General features: G+C 39.4%; 1 protein-coding gene across 1 annotated transcript in view; it reads left to right on the top strand.

The window, feature by feature from the left end:
• The first annotated feature begins 4,298 nt into the window (after positions 1–4,298).
• Positions 4,299–17,774, top strand: part of SYNE2 (spectrin repeat containing nuclear envelope protein 2) — a 287,952-nt gene continuing 274,476 nt past the window's right edge. The window contains exon 1 of the mRNA XM_033106953.1: positions 4,299–4,466. The gene's annotated coding sequence lies outside the window, so the exon portion shown is untranslated. The remainder of the gene's footprint in view (positions 4,467–17,774) is intronic.

The raw sequence follows: 17,774 nt of genomic DNA, 5'->3' as shown, positions 1-17,774 counted from the left end.
TTATTGGTTCTCTGTATTTAACCTTATTGATATTTGCTTTTATGTTTATTTTCTTCCATCTATTAATACCTTTCTGGCTTAGGTTTTTGAGTTAGGAATCAAAGTCCTAGATAAGTCTTTCCTTTATTTTCATTGTATAAATATTTGAAAGCTATAAATTTTTCTCTAATCACCGATTTTGTAACAGGCTCGGATATGTATTGTTTTTATTATCATTCTTTTAGAAATTATTCAAACTAGCCCAACTTGTATTTTATTTTCCATTTCACCCAACACTTCTTTAGCACTTTAAATTTTCCAGGTGGAAAGAACTGTGTTTTTTTCTGATTTTTAAAATCAATTTCTAGTTTTATTATAGTATTTAATTACTATTGTTGTTTAATTACAATATTATTTGCATTATTTCTACTTTATTCTACTATTGAGAATTTCTTTGCAACATAATATAAAGCCAGTTTTCATGACTGAGTCCATATGTGCTTGGGAAGAAAGTATATTCTCTATTTTTAAGTTGTGAATTTCAATATATCCATGAGATCTACCTGACTTACTATAATTTTTTAGGTTTTCCAGATTTCTGCTTAATTTGATCCATTAGGCCTGCTTAGCCTGAGAGACATGTTAATGTCTCTTATTTTTATTGTTTTTTATTGTGAGTTGAACAGAATGATTATTTCAATGCATTGCATTTGAGAGTAAAACAAATAACAAGATATACAACAGATTACTCTAAATGATACATTTATTTCTGCTAAAAGCTTCTCTAGGTTCTAATCCAGTGACTGCCTCTACTAGTTTTATGCCATAAGGCATATATTTCACCCTAAGGCCTCAATCTTCTCTTGTGTAAAACGAGATAAGTTATGAAATTTTTAAAAATCCAATACTTTAATTTACCATTTCAGTAAAAGTGCTTTTGAGATAATACCTTTCTAAGCCCCATTGTTACTGACTAAATAATTGCAATAACACCTGTCATTTGTTGAGTGCTTACTGTATGCCACGCTCCACGCTTAGCGCTTTATATATACAATTTCACTGAATCAGAACATATTTGTTTTAACTTTTCTTCAAATTCGAGAATGTTGGACTCTGATTCCGTTAGCAACAACACATTCTATTGGCTCACTGCTTTAGGAGACTGCCTACCGCATAAATTGGCAGTGCACACACTTGCATGTTGTTGGACACAACTTTCCACTTGAATCAGGACAATGGTCAGAAAGATCACATTGGTCAAGGGAGCAATTAGCCATTTATTTGTGTTTTAGTTTCCAGGTTTGGCAGGAAGCAAGACCAGAATGTGATAAGGAGCTCAGGCCTTTACAGGGTGTGACTGGACGCTTGGACAAAGGAATGGAACCGGTTTCCTGGCTAGCTATTTTCATCCCAGGCTTATACAATTGCTCCCAATGTGATAAAAAATATTGTCGCAGAAGATTGTCCCTTGAGGTCCTCAGAGTTAGCATCCTAACAAGGAGTGTTTAGCTCTAAGCCATCTCTTTTAGCCTTTAGTAGTAACATTGTTAATAAAATAGAGGCAAGTGGTAAAATGGTCTCACCTTGCCTCAGATTAATTAATATCATACCTGCCTCTTCAGGGAAAGATACTTTGTGTTGTTCTTAAATTCACTTATCCATCTGGCCAATCATTTAACATTATCTCCTATTACCCTTCACGGTTGATAAATACATGATACTAGTAACAATACCACCACCCACCTCCTCCTGTGCCAAAGGCAGAGACTCAATTACTAATCAACTTGTATTCTTTCTTGCCAAACCAGGATGCAGCCCAACAGTCCTTCTCAACGTGGCATCCAAGTACAGAGAAGAATTTAGTCCCAAGATAAAATCCATTGCCTTTCTCATTTAGGCACTCCCCATACAAAGACAAGAAACTCACAGTCTGGTGTGGGATGCAGGAATGTAAAAACAACCATCATTCAGAAAAATCCATGTTGTGACAGAGGAGTTGCTGCCTAAATTAGAGTGGTGAATTTAGTTCCTTTAATGGCATAAGGATGTCCAACTTGCTTGAATGCCTCAGACCATGTTTTTTGTCCTACTCAGTACAATGTGTTGGTATGTATTGAATGTCTGCTTCAGTAGTTGTCACCATATGCCACAGCATACTTGTGTACCAAGTCACAGATGCTTTCAGTTTGATCTGTTTGCAAATCTTGTGTTTACCAAAATTGGAGCTGGCAAAGTCTCTCAGGTGGGCTGTCGAACCGAATGAATCTTTGGTATAAATACAGAGGCCTAATGTAAATAATAGCTACGAGGCAGAGCATGACTTCATATTGTTATTGTACTATGTCTGTGTTTTGGTACATGGGAGAATGTGGGCACAGATGGGTTCATGGCAACCCTTACTCTGCCAGTTAAAAGTATAAGCGTATGAGCCATCCATTTACATGCTCACTGTTGTGTTTCAAAAGAACCAGGTGTGTCTTTGTTTGCCTTAGCACTGAATTTTATTTTCATTTCAAAATATGGACGATCTGTTTCAGTACTTCTGCCATTAGTCTATTTGCTGATTTAAAAATAGGTGTTGATTTAATATCCAAACTGGCACAGCTAGGCGATACCATGGGTAATTAGAAGTCTCTAACTGGGGACATCTGTAAACATTTTGAGACATTATATTCTAGGCTCTCTTAAGTGCACTATACAATATAAGGTACAATATAGAACAACAGTCCTTTCCCTTTGAGGATTGTAGCATAGATGCCTAGAAGGGAACATTATTTAAGAAATTATCAATAACATTTTCTCTAGAGACTGTTGCCATAATGATTTTGCAGTATTTCCTGGAAAGGAAGCAACTGAGGCAAAATGGAAATGAATAGAATAGAGAAGAAAAGCAGCATACAGTGCTGTAGAGACAGCACCACAAACCGTGGATCCCAATTTCTCCATGAAATTGGCTCTTTGATTTGTGTGTATTATATCAGGCAAATGGCCTTTTCTATAAAGACACCCCAGAACCAGAAGGACCTTCTTGCTTCATAGACTGTTGCTGTGACCCATGCCATTAATAATAAAAACACAAACCTAGGTAGACCAGGAAGAGAAGTGATACTATCAGAATGATTATCTGGTAATACAAAGAATGGCATGGAGATTAGTAGTGTGCTGTTTTGCGAAGAGTTGAGCTACTGAACATCAATAAAACGTGCATTTCAAATAATTTACCTTAGTCATTCCGGTATTCACAGAGGTATAAGGTTTTGAAATAATTGTCCCAAATTATCGGTACAAGTTACAACTAATTTTTTACATTAATGTATATTCACTATGAAACCGTTCATCTCTGCTTCTTACCATTTATTTGGATCATAAGCACGAAATTTAATTAATTCAGGCAAGAGTCTGTAGCCATTCAACATACACAAACTTCGATTTATAAGAAGTTAAGTTTGATTGAGATACAAACTCAATTGAGATATTTTAAAGTCACTGCTTCTTTATGTAATAATAGTGAATTGACACAGTATCTTTCATTTAGGACCTCGAGTGGCTTAATAATACTGTAATAGCAGCACAGTAGGTTAAGTGGGAGTTAAGTGATGTCATCCTGAGTCCAAAGGCATTGAGTAATTTGCTGGAAAATCAAACTGGTACCTGCAGGACAGATTCCCAAGGATCCAGTTTCCGCTGAGTTACAGACCTGGAAATTGTATATCGTGTCATAAGATTATAAGATTGAGGCCGTTCCCCACTCCCTAGGCGCCTAGTGGCAGGGAGGGATCCAGTAATCTATGTTGACAAGCGCCGCCCCTTCCCTCCAGGTGACCCTGATGGCTGGACCACGCTATCAAAAATACTAATCCAGATCCTTAAAGCCATCTAATCCAAATTCCTCATTTTATACAGGATCCATAAAAGTTAAATGACTTCATTAAGGTCTGGTAGTTAATTCGAATATCTGTTTTCTTACCTTCAATTCCAAGACCCAGAAGTCTAGGAATGTTAGAAAAGTTCCTCGATGAAATTGGCCAGAAAAGCTTTTATAAGTGAGTTTGCGGTACTCTCCGCATCCCTGCTCCCTCTCCCCCCGTTAACCTGCAATTTTGAGTTAGCATCTCCTTTAAATCATCTCTGGTGTTCCAAAACACGGAAAGAAAGTTGCCAGCCCTGGGCTGCCTCAGGGGGAGCTGGGGGGAGGAGACCTGCCCCTCCCCCGGAGCTCGCGGGCCGGCTCGACACTGGCCGCCGAGCGGCGAGCGCGGGACTCCGCGGCCCCGCGGCGGGCGGGGAAGGCGTGGGGCGTGGGGCGTGGTTTGCAGCTTTCCGAGCGCCAAGGAGCGGAGCGCTCTCTGCTGCCCCGAACCTTCCTCTGGACCGAAAAAGGGAGCGGAAGACCGAGCAAAGGGGTCGATCGAGGGTGCAAGGCAAGCGGGGCGCCGACCAGGGTCAGCCCCAGCCCGCGCCCTCGCCTCTGGCCGGGCGGGCAGCGGGTGAGCGCGGCTGCGGGGCCCCAGCCACCCGGCTGCGCCCGGGAGAGAGCGGACTGGGGCGGGAGTGTTGGGGGGGGTAGAGAGCGAGGGAGGGGAAGGGGCGGGGGCGAGGGTGGGAAGGTCCCCAAGCCGGGGGCGGGGGCGGTGAGAAACGGGAACCCACCCGATGCTGGAGTCCGAATCTGGCCACGGGAAACTTTGCCCGGGTGGGGAGAGTGGGGTGCGTGGAGGGCACCGCAAACTTGTCAGCGGGCGGGGCGCTCCGGGATTGAAGCGAGCGCCAGCGGGTGGCGTTTGTCTCTCCGGCTTCTTTGTGTCACCTCCGAGCCCCAGCCCGCCTGTCCGCCAGGCTGAGAAGGTGGCTGCGCAGGGGGCTGCTCACGGGTGCTCGGCCCTGATCCCTTCCACCGTCCCTGTTGGGCCCAGGCCCCAGCACTCGGGGTTCGCTGATTGTTTTCGTTCCTCCCGTCACGCCTGGGCGGGAAAGATTTTGAACGCAGCGTGAAATAAAACGCGGAGAGCGGCAGCGCAGAGATTGCCAAATCGTGGACGGCGCGAGGCTCGCCCCGGGGACCCGAGGACCGGCGGGCTGGGACGCACCGGGCTGGAGAGGGCGCAGGGACCCGCCGGCTCGGGTACTGGCGGAACCGCGGTAGGCGCGGCAGCCGAGCGCTCGGATTATAATTCCATTTTGATTGATTGGGGTCTTTGTTGTCTGAAATTGCCTGAGGGTCTGACGGTAGCACCTTCTCTTCCTTAGGTTATTTTTCTTCTGTTAAGAAAAAAGCGGGTGGTGGAGGACTTGTGGGGAATCAGTGCTGCTCGAAACATTAGTCCCCTTATTTGATGGAGGTTGAGAAGTCCTGTGTAACATTTGCATTTGTGGACGCCTGTTATTTCCGAAAGTTATTATTTTCCCCTCCCCTAGTGGAAGGGAGCGTCTGAGCTAATTGCCAGCAGGCACGCTGTATACGAGCACCAGCAAGTCAGAGCCAAACCGAGCAGGTCCTTTCTAGCCGCTCAACACTTGCATCGCTCTTTTCTTTTTTAAAGTTTGTTTGATTTCAGGCAACTTCCATGATTTTCAAAACGTTTCGATAGCTCCGGAGTCCTCCTTGCAGATACGTGGTTGTGCTAGGCTAGGCTGGACCACTTTTAGGGCTGGGGATTACAATTAAACACCGGAACCATACCTGGCCCTCGGGTCCCTGCCATTGAGACATTGTAAACATCATCAGGGGAGAGTGTTCATCTCTTACGAGATGAAATACTTGGTGTGTTTTTATACTTTAAAACTCCTTTACATAACTCCTTGAGTTTTCTTTCTGGAAAGCTCTGCCGAGACTCCCAACGACTTTTCCTGAGAGAATTACTGAGTCCTTACCCACCCTCACCGCCCCTCTCGCCCCCCCCTTCCCCTTTCTCCATCCTTTCCCCCGTCTCTATCCCTTCCCCCTCTTCCCGCCCCCCTCGAGCACGCCAAGGGAGAAAGGAACAGGTGCAATTAATCCTCATTAACTTTTTTCGTGGTGAAGACTCTGGGTATGTCCAAATAAGTAAAAAGTGGAAATTCTTGGTTCTTTGTCCCCATGTTTGGTTCTTTATTTGAATTCAACAAAAATAAAAATCAAACCGGTTTGAATCAGCTCAGCTTTGTGCATTAAGGTTGTTTTAAAACATCATGTGGAGAAGTTTATGCAGCTAGACATTTTGCAAGCATTTCAGTGCATAAGTGATAATGATCGCAGGGCATCGCAGTCTGTTTAGGGAACTGAGTCACAGGGCGTTATTCCAGTTAGTGCCCTCAGCAGCATAAAGGGAAAGTTTAATGTAAAGCTCAAAAACAGTCTCAGTCGTGTTTTAGTAAGTGAGGGAAAGGGTGAAAAGCAATAGATTCATCTGTTATTTCTCATGTTTTAAATGCAGATTTTCAATAATTTCGCAAAATGATTCATTTACTTAAACAAGCTTTCCCCATACGCCGGCCATAGTGCTGGGCTCTGGGGTGCCAAATAATAATAGTTACCATTTATGGAATGCTAATTTTGCACCAGTAAATGCTTTACATTCATGTAAGAAATATGTATTGAGTGCCTACAGTGTATGGTGCTAGGTGCTGGAGTCTCAGTGCACAGGACAGCGGTAGTTCTGGTGCTTATGTAGTGGGAGGACAAGCAGAACAAAAAATATTAGGAAACTAATCGCAGGTTTTAAAATGTAAATCAGATTACACCAGTCCTCTGTTGAAATCCCTCCAATAGCTTCCCATTTCCTTCTGAGTGAAAGACAAAGACCAGACAGTGGCCCCCAGAGATTACCCCATCTGGTCCTCTTCACTCCCCCATCCTGTCACCTTTTTGATCTTAACTGCTACTCTTCTTACTCATACCTCTAAGACCAAACTAGCCCCCTTGCTGTTTGAGTTCCTTTGAAATTGTTGTTTCCTCTGCCTGGAGTGCTGCTGCTCAGCCTCCTTATCTGTGTGGTTCTCTTCCTGACCCCCCTTCCCTTTGTTAAATTCTCAGTGAGCCTTCACTACACCCCAGATTTAAAATCACACCCTCCCCCCACTGCAACTCCCATTCCTCCCTTCACAATTGGTTTTTTCTCCATAGCTCAGTGATCATCTACCTAACATACTCTGTATTTTACTCGTGTGTTTCCGGTCTGTCTTCCCCCACTGGACTGTCCACCCCATCAATGCTGATGTAGTCATTGTTGTATCCTTAGAATCTGGAATAGTGCCTGGCATACAGCTGGTCCTTAAGACCTACTCATTGAATGAGGGTTGTTGAATGGAAAGAAGGGTACAAAAGGATGCTGAGACGCGTAATAACCAGGGATTCCTATGTTAACAGTAAGAAGGCTTCTCTGTGGAGGTGACACTGAAGCCGAGACTTTGATAAGAAGGAGCTAGCCATGTTGTTGTGGGGTAGGTGGCTGTGGAGAGGAGAAAGCGTGGAAGAAGATCAGCAGAGGAGCTAGCACTGAGTCAGGAAAGAGCTCGGGTGTGTGGATTTATTGGTACTGAGAGAAGCTCGTTGTGGCTGAGCACTGTCAACTCAAGGACAGAACTACTGTGTTTCCCTAAAAATAAGCCCTAGCCGGACCATCAGCTCTAATGCGTCTTTTGGAGCAAAAATCAATATAAGACCTGGTCTTATATAATGTAAATAATGTAATATAAAATAAGACCGGGTCTTATATTAATTTTTGCTCCAAAAGGCGCATTAGAGCTGATGGTCTGGCTAGGTCTTATTTTCGGGGAAACATGGTAAATGGAGAACGGTAATCAGGCGAAAGATCATGCAGGGCCTTGTAGGCCATGGTTTGGATAAATTCACATTGAATCCTCATATATTTCCTATGAGCCCCTTCTATAGTTTATAATACTGGACACCAAGGAGACTAACTTTCTGAGGTTGCAGTAGGTGAATGACACAGCCTAGGATAGGACACCAGGCTATCAGACTTGAAAGCTCTTAAGTTTGACCACTATGCCAACCTTGGAAGACATAGTCCCTGTCCTGATGGAGCTGTGGAAAGACAAGCCATTGCAGTATACACGTGGCATGCTAGAAAACATGGATTCTTGGGGGGCTGTGGTAGGAGGGAAGCACCTAGTTCTGCCTGGCAGTGGGACAGGCCAAATTGGAAAAAATGAAGTCATTTTTACTTGATTATTTATTATGAAATATTTCAGATTGGCTACATCTTAAGAAATAATGTTACTGTTAAATGCTCTAGCCTATTCTTTAGAGCTTCACTATGTGTTCATTTTTTTTTCTTTCTTCATTTCATATCTAGCAGTGACCCCTAGTCATATGCCCCTTTTCCTACTTTAACCAAATAAAGGATTGTGTCTGAAATTGTGTAAAATCACGTATGTTTAAAGCCTGTAATTCTTCATGAAATTGCAGATTATGTTCTTTTTTATTGTTGTTACCTTAAACTGTCTGCACTTTGTAGTTTTGTGTGATAATTTTTAAAACAGTTCTATTGAATATAATTAACATACAGTAAGCTGTACATATTTAGAGTGTATTAATTATTTTACATATATAGACCTGTGAAACCATCTCTTCCTCTGGCCCCTCCCTTTATCCTTCTTCCCCAGACAACCAGGGAGCTTTCTAACCCTATGGATTAGTTTGCATTTTTAGAATTTTATATAAATGGAATGATACAGTATGTTCTCTTTTTGGTCTGACTTTTTTCACTTAGCATAATTATTGTAAGATTTATCCATGTTGTGTGTATCAATAGTTCATTCCTTTTTGTTGCTGACTGGTATTCTACTGTATGGAATACTGTGTGGATATATCCTAGTTCATTTATCTGTCTACCCATTGATTGACATTTGGGTTTTTCTTCCAGTTTTTTTTGCTATTAAAAATACAGCTGCTGTGAACATTGGACATTACGCATATTCTTTACATGGACATCTGCTTTCATTTCCCCTGGCTAAATGTCTAGGAGTGGAATGGCTGGATCATATGGTAGTTATATGTTCCAAAGTGGTTATACCATTTTACATTCCCACAGTAGTGTATGAGGGTTTCAGTTGCTCTGCATTCTTGTCAACACTTGGTATGGTCAAGTTTTCATAGCCATTCTACTAGATGTGTAGTGGTATCTCGTTGTGGTTTTAATTTGCATTTCCCTGATGGCTAATGTTGTGCTTATTTACCATTCACATATCTCCATTGTTGAAGTTGCTGTTTACATTTGTTGCCCCTTTTTTTTATTGGATTGGTGGCTTCCTTATTTTTGAGTTTTGAGAGTTCTTTATGTTTTCTGGGTACAAGTACTCACACCATGATTTGCAAATATTTACTTTCAGTCTGTTGCTTGTCTTATGTTGCTCATCTTGCATTCTCTTAACAGTATCTTTGAAGATCAGAAGTTATCAATTTATTCTTTTATGGGTTGTATTTTTGGTGTTGTACCTAAGAAATCTTTGCCTAACTCAAGTTCACAAAGATGTCTTTCCTAAGAGTTCTAAAACTCTTAAGAGGTTTTCATTTAACATTTAGGTTCATCTACTTTGAGTTAATTTTTGTTTATGGAGCAAAGTATGGGTTGAAGTTCACCCTGCTGCCACCAGGAACACTTGGCAGTGTCTCCAGACAAGATAATGTCGGGAGACAGGTTTTTGGGTGTGTGTTGAGGGGGGAGTTTGCTCTTGCTTCAAAGCCAGGGGTGCTACTGAAGATCTTATCATGAACAGGAGAGATCCTCTTAACAAAGAATCATTCAGACAGAATGTCAGTAGTGCCAAGATGGAGAACCCCAGGCTAGAGCTTTATCAATTTTATTGACCTTCTTGATGAACCAGCTATTGGTCTGTACTGTTTTTCTATTTATTTGATTTTCACTCTGATCCTTATTATTATTTCCTTTCTTCTCCTAACTTTGGATTTAATTTGCTCTAATTCTTGTTTATTTAGGTGATTGATTTGTGATCTTTTTTCTCTTCTGATATAGGTGTTTAGTCCTGTAAATTTCCTCCTAAGTCCTGCTCTAATGACATCTCACAAATTTTGATATGGTGTGATTTCACTTTTTTTCAGTTCAAAATACTTTCTAAGTTTTCTTTTGATTTATTCTTTGACTCTGAGTTACTTGGAAGTGTATTACTTAGTTTACAAATATTTGTGGATATTCCAGAAGTCTTTCAGTTATTGATTTCTAATATAATTCCATTTGTTGTCCACGGGCATACTTTATATGACTTGAATCCTTTTACATTTATTGAGAATTGTTTTATGGCCCAGAATATAATTTATTTTGGTTAATGTCGCATGTGCACCTGAAAAAAATGTATATTGTAATTACACCATGTCAAAGGAACATACCATTAACATCTTATCACTATTCATGTTAACCTTGATCACCTGGCTGAGGTAGTGTTTGTCAGGTTTCTCCACAGTAAAGTTACTCTTTTCTCTCCCTCCTTACTGTACTTTTTGGGACTCACCCTTAAGGAGTAGAATTAGGCTCCACCTCCTTGAAGGGTATTGCTTTTATTATTCAATGTGACAATACCTGTGTTTTAATTGGGATGTTTAGATCATTTGTATTTAAAGTGTAATTGATATGGGTAGGTTTAAATCTGTAACCTTGCTATTTTTTCTGTTTTCCCGTCTGGTTTTTGTTTTCTTTTTTCCTTTTTTACTGTCTTCATTGGATTTATTGAATATTTTTTATTCTATTTTATACATTGTTCTGGCTTATTAGCAATCATTATTTTGTTATTTTAGTGGTTTCTTTAGGGTTTGCAGTATACATCTTTAACTTATCGCAGTTTACCTTCAAGTATATTATGCCATTTCATGTACAGTATGAAAACCTTGTAATAGTATACATGCTGTTGTCATACATTTTGATTTTTGTCTCTTATAAATCCCATAATATTATTTTTGTTTGAGCAGTCAGTTATTTCTTTTGGGGGGAGAAGGGAAACAGGACTTTATTGGGGAACAGTGTGTACTTCCAGGACTTTGTTCCAAGTCAAGTTGTTGTCTTTTCAATCTTAGTTGTGGAGGGTGCCGTTCAGCTTCCAGTTGTTGTCCTTTTCAGCCTTAGTTGTAGAGGGCACAGCTCAGCTCCAGGTCCAGTTGCCATTGCTAGTTGCAGAGGGTGCAGCCCACAGAGGAATCGAACTGGCAACCTTGTGGTTGAGAGCCCACTGGCCCATGTGGGAATGAACCGCAGCCTTCAGAGTTAGGAGCATGGAGCTCTAACCGCCTGAGCCACCAGGCCAGCCCGTTATTTTTTTAAGAGGACCTAAGTAATAAGAATTAAACTGTATATTTACTATTACAGTTACACAGGTTATATTCTTTATTTTACTATTATTAAATGAAAATGAAGAAAACATACATACTGAGGTTATTGGATTTATATGTATCAGTATGTATATATTCTAACTTATAAAGTTAGAATAAACTTTAAAGAAGTGGAAGTCAGAAATCAGAACACAGTTTATTTTCTTAAACTACATTCACTAAATTGTCATTGAGCAGATCGTTGCTATAACAGAAAAATACATCAGGAAACTATGGTATACTACAACATTCAGAACACCTGGACTTGGAGAACTCTCCAGGCAGGCCCTGCTGAGTGTGCTGTGTTTCTTTTCTTTCCTCTGAGCAGCAGGAGCAGGAGGGAGGTGGATGGGGAGAAGGAATCAGTCTGCTAATGCTGACATTTTCCAGACCCTGAGAAACTTTGAAGGATGAGTTTGAAAGCATTTCTTACTTTTGATGGTGTGTCAGATGAAAAATACTCAGTTATAGCTCCTCGGGTCAAAGTAACACATTTGACCCAACTGAGCCTCAAGCTTCTGCCTGTCAGTGATTTAAAACTGCAGTCTGAGATGCAGTTCTGGATCTCTAAAAGTTGCCTTCTCCCTGTTGCTCCGGTTCCAGTTGTCTTTTAGTCTTCCTTTAGGTAGGTATTGCCAATGCTTGCTGTTTGTCATCAGTGGGTAGCTGCTGTCCCAACTGGGTATGTAAATGTACCCTGAATGTTAACAAATTGACAAATACTCAACTGTAAAAGAGTGGAAAACTCAATTCATTCAACAAATTAATTTATTTTGTAAATATTTATTAAGTCTGGGCTCTGGCACATTGAGGAACATTTATGTCCCTTGCCCTTAGAAAGCCAACTGTCTAGTAGGAGAAAAGCCCACCAGTAGAGGAACATGTGCTCCAATGTGGTGATCACTACAATGGAGACACTAATAGGGCAATGGGAGGAAAGTTAACAGTAGTGGTTCTCAAAGTGTGGTCTGGGGACCAGCAGCATCAAACCTACTGAGTCAGAAACCTTGCGAGTGGGGCCCAGCAATCTGTGTATAACAAGCTTTCCAAGACATCCTTATGCATGCTCAAAATTGTGAAACACTGGCATAGAGGATTTGATGATTGCTGAGATTTTTCCCCCAGGCCCTAAATTCTATGAGTATGGATTAGAAATGTGATATTTACCCCATTGTACTGTTGAACTAATTCAGAGTCAGGAGGCTTTGGCTAGAAATAAATGATAAAGATTATTCAAGGGTCTTAGGGTTTGCAAACTAGAAACACAACTAGGTGAAAACCCAGATGTGTTCTGAAGAAGAAAGAAAAACTAAGAATTATTCTATAGTAAAAAGTACATTCTTGAGAAGAATCAGTTCTGCATTCATAGCATCTGGATTGGTCCAATGTGGTAACTCTCTAGATGACTGGTGGTCTGGATAGTGGATGTCAAACAATCCGCATAATGGATGTCTGGTGGTCTAGATACATGAACATTCTTACCTTAGTCTTTCAAGAGGTAACCAGAGGTTATCTGGAGGTTTGATGTATATCCAGGCATTCACACAGGACTGGAAAGTTCAAAAGTTTAAGTTCCCAGGCTAGTTAAAACAAGAATAGACTTGTTTGCTCATGCCTCGACCTACTTGATTTTAGTTATTTAGCAGTTTGACTACAGTGGCTCCATTTACCCTGGTCCTCAGAGGTACTTTAAGAGCGGTGCTGGCACAAATGACTTGTCACATAAAACATTTATTGCCATGTGGGGAAAAAAATTCGGCATGGTAAAGTTGTGCCCAACAGTGTAGAAATAGTAAATTAGGTTTAAAAAAATTATTATGAAAATTTTCAAACATATTTAAAAGGAGATAATAGTGAAATGAAATCCTGTATAAACGTTACCCAGTATCAGTAATTATCAAATCTTGCCAATCTGATTTTGCCTGTACCTTCACCTATCCCCCTATGCTGGATTATTTTGAAGTATATTCTACACATCTCATCATTTCATCCACAAATAATTAGATTTTAAATTATTTGAGCTATTAACGTACTAGAAATGAATTTGAAATTGAATCACATGTGGCTTTTTCATGGTTACACAATAAATTATAAAGTTTATATGGAGTTCATTTACACAAAAGATGAACAAAACAAAAAAGTACTGTGGACACATGTATACATATATTCCTCTTAGCATAAAATTCATTAAAAATAAATATACTGATTACAACAGTGAATACATTTTAGCAAAATATTTTATGTATCATCATCATCATGATAGCACTATATACATTATACTTATAGGTAGTATTCTGGAATAGTAAGAAAGAACATATATCCATGTGCTGCCAAAATTGAAGTATTGTGCTGGAAGAAGAAAATTTAATTTGAAAGGCAGGTTTTGGGGAAGGGAAATACTATAAGAAGGATTTGCAGTTTTCTAGGGAAATTTTTAGTTATTTAAATTAAAAATTCTCATTACTCATTTCAGCAATTATGTTGCTTATTTGGAAAGAAAAGGTATTCAGCATTTAGGGAGGAACAATACATCTTTGTAAAAAAATAAACCCACTCATCTTAGCCAATGTGCTACACACAGTCAGAGAACCTATTTGATTAGGGCTCAGGCTATAAGATAGTATATGTTTGGAGAGAGAGGCCAGAAATCATTTACACAGACATACTATCTACTTTCTCTGGCTTTGGAGTACAAGTTATGATATCCTAAGAAAAAGCTGATTGTATTATGACTGAGATCTTCATGTTTGGCTATGTCTGTCTCATACATTAATGGGTTATACAATAGACATTAGCTAATTTTCATTTAAAAATGCTAATTACTTAGAAGTAATTTTTACCATAAGTGTAAATTGCCACAAAATAAATAAAGCTGAAATAAGTCAGAGAGACAAATACCATATGATTTCACTTATGTGTGGTATCTAAAAAAAACAAAACAAAATAAATGAACAAACAAAGCAGAAACAAACTCATACAGAGAACAAACTGGTGGTTGCTTGATGGGAGGGGGATTGGTAGCTGGATGAAAAAGGTGAAGAGATTAATAGAGAAACACAAATTGGCAGTTACAAATTAGTCACGGGTATATAAAGTACAGCATAGGGAATACAGTCAATAATACTGTAATAACTGTGTATGGTGCCACGTGCGTACTAGGCTTACCAGGAGGATCACTTCATGAGTTATATAAATATCTAACTACTATGCTGTACACCTGAAACTAATATTATATTGAATGGCAACTGTAAGTAAAAAATAAAGCTGTTCAAGACTGTTCCAAAACAAATAATTAAAAGAAAAAAACAAACAAAACAAAAACCCACAACTCAAATGCATCTGAGCTCTTAGTACTATAATATGTTACAGCCCATGTATGATGGGATTGTTTGATAGAATAATGCATGGCTAGAGCTTTCAGTTCAAAATTTTGAGTTATTCAGAAAGAAAAAGTTTTAAAAAGGATGACTATTATAAATTCTGTTTATAAAAGAATTAAAGGTGCGTATTATTATTTGCACTTGTATGTTAAGAAAAAAGATAGGTTACTAGCATTCTCTTGTTTGAATATACTTTGTAGTCACTCATTTGATGACTAAGAACTTTTCTGCTGTTAATGGACCTGTGTTTAAAAGAAAGTCTGTTACCTTTGTAGTCTTTGTACCTTTGTTTCATTATAGCAAGCTTCAAGTCAGTTGGGTAATACTTTTATAAATAGTGTTTAGTCCAGAACTTCTCAGCCAGATGAAAAGAAACTCCAAAATGCTTATAACTACAGGTTGACGATTTGATTACAAGACTCTGTTGGTGATGGTTTTTGAGACTTGGGAGATAAACGCACCCCTTTCTGAGTCATCGTGTTGTCTCACAGTTGACTATGTGTTTCCTTAGCAACTGCTGCTGGTTTCAGGTTTGAGCAGGGATGTTTTGAAATGATCTAACATACTCTTTCAGATTATGTATGCCTGTTAAACCTTATAAACTTACTGTTAATGGTATGTTCCACAAAAAGGAAAGACTTAATTCCAAATCATTGTTCTTCTCGTCTGCTTTTCAGGGTATTGGGGGTAAGAAGGGAGAAAATTAAGTGAATGTGGGAGACTGGACTTGCTTGTTTATGTCCTTGGACTAGAGCAGAACCCAAATGGCCTCCATGTACTGACAGGATAAATACTATAATTTACTGGGGTCTTGACCTTGAGTAATACTCCATGTGCATCAGTATTAAAGGAACAACAGAACTTTGGAAATGTCTGTGGTATAGTGTAGTAGTTAAGAACATAGCTTCTGAAGTCAGGTTGACCTTGATTCAAAGCCAGGTTTTGCAGTATACTAGCTGTATCACTTTGGGCAAATCATATAACCTCTCTGAGTTTCCTCATCTGTTAAAACAGAGGCCAAAATACCTTATAGGAGTGTTGTGAGTATTACTGAGATAATACAGGTAACAGTACAGTACCTACATTTGAACACTATAAAATACATTTTAATAAGTGCTACTTATTGCATTCAATTCAGGGTATGGAGAACAAGGACTAAGTGGCAGGTGTTTAGGGGGCAATCTGAAATGAATCAGATGTGACCCCTGTTCTTCAGGAACTGGGGGAGATAGCCTTGTAAACAAAATACTGTAGTATGATACAGAATGAGAGAAGTGCCACCGGAAGTGCAAGCAAAGTGCTCAAAGTCAGTGGTAAATAATGCCAACTGTGGGGAAGTTAGGGCTGGTTTTGTAGAACCTTGAGCTCAAAGATTAGCGAACATCTAGCTGGCAGTTGAAAATACAGTTCTGAAAGAAGGTAGCTAACATTTATTGTGCACCTACTACAGCTCAGCTTTTATGCTAAGCATCTTCACCATTATTGAAAGCAAATAGCATTTTTATCAATGAAGAAATAAAAGCTCAGAAGAGGCCTGATATTATTTAAACATCTACCTTAATTTCAAAAAACTTCTTTGTTTTATCTTTCTCTTCAAGCTCTTTGGAGCAAGACGAGAGCTAGGGCTGGGAAGAATGAGTGAGCAACTGATACGGGCAGGCTGCTCACTGGCGCTTCCATCAGTTTCCACGTCCAGGCTCCCATTACAGATTCTTTACCATCAGGAGAGAGAGAGTAACCCTCTAACTGGGTGGTTTGAATTTGTTACCTGAGGGATGTCAAGGGAGTTTCATCCCCAATTAATTTCTCAAGTTCTAATACTCCTTTCCGTTTAGAGCTGCTTGAAGTTTGAAGTCCTTCAAGACTTTTTCTCTTGCTTCTGATGCAATGAAAACATTTAGGTAGGAGTGGGTAAAAGCTCTATGAAATGAGCCTTGTTTTAGTTGAATTGAAAAGGATGAGAGGGGCAGAGAGAATGATTCTTTTCTCCTTAAAGTTATCCCCTTTGTTAGCTGATAAAATGTAATCTGCATCCAACTTGCAGGTCAAACTCATGGATGCTGATAAAAATGAAGTCCGTAAAGACTGAGCATTTCTTAAAGTTTTTGTTTATTATTATAAAAATGCAACAGCTCATGTGCAACACACACATATTTAAAAAAACAAAAGCCCTTCCTCATAGTATTTTCACTTTCCATTTCTACAGTCGCTGTCCTTACAGATAATCAGTTGTGGACAGTTGTATGTTTAGCCCATTTGAATGTGTATAAACACTTGGAAACTTGGCAATTTGGCAAAGGAGCTAGAATTTGTGCTTTTTCTTTTTACCTAGACCTTTGGTATCAGGGTTCATTATTGAGGTTTCATAAATGTGGGTTCTTCTTTTTGTGTTCTGGAAGTTCCATAAATGTAATTTCAGTTAAGTGCTTTTGGATCACCTTTCAAATCAGTGACATACCTAGAGTTAGAATTTAGAGACCGTGAGCTTCTGATTTGTTGCCAAACCAGTTCTGTTAGTTAATTTATTACACAAGTTGGCCAGTTAACTGCCACTGCAACAGTGGGCACAAAACATGTTTCATCTGATTTATTTTCCCAGAGGAGAAAGGACAGAGAATTTAAAATTAATATCATTCCATTTTAGTTTGGTCAGTATATTTATTAATTACTTCATGTGTTGAATGATTAGACAACATGTACTCTGGTAAATTTCTCTATAGAATCATGGGATATGTGAGTAGATTAAATAGATCTTGCCCATCAGGAAGTTTCTTTTAAGGACATGGAGTGTGGAGCCTGCATACTTGTATTCAAGCAAGGCTTGCCAATAACTTGCGGTTTGATCTTGGGCAAGTTACTTAACTTCTCTGTTTCCCTAAATGGGTTAGATAGAGTTTATCTTATGGACTTGTGAGGAGTAAAGAGATGATATATGTAAAATGTCTGGCACAAATTAAGTACTACGTAATACTACATATTATAGTTTCATCATTATTATCAAATATAGAACCTATAAACTTGGTCACCTATGTAAGGAGAATTTACTTGGTTTTATTTTCAAGCTAAAACAAAGGAGACATCACTGATATAATTTCACT

This window comes from Rhinolophus ferrumequinum, chromosome 6 (genome assembly GCF_004115265.2).
Source record: "Rhinolophus ferrumequinum isolate MPI-CBG mRhiFer1 chromosome 6, mRhiFer1_v1.p, whole genome shotgun sequence".
In the NCBI taxonomy this organism is placed as follows: Eukaryota; Metazoa; Chordata; class Mammalia; order Chiroptera; family Rhinolophidae; genus Rhinolophus; species Rhinolophus ferrumequinum.
Note: the sequence above shows the minus strand (reverse complement) of the source record. Positions and strands in the feature narration are given on the sequence as shown.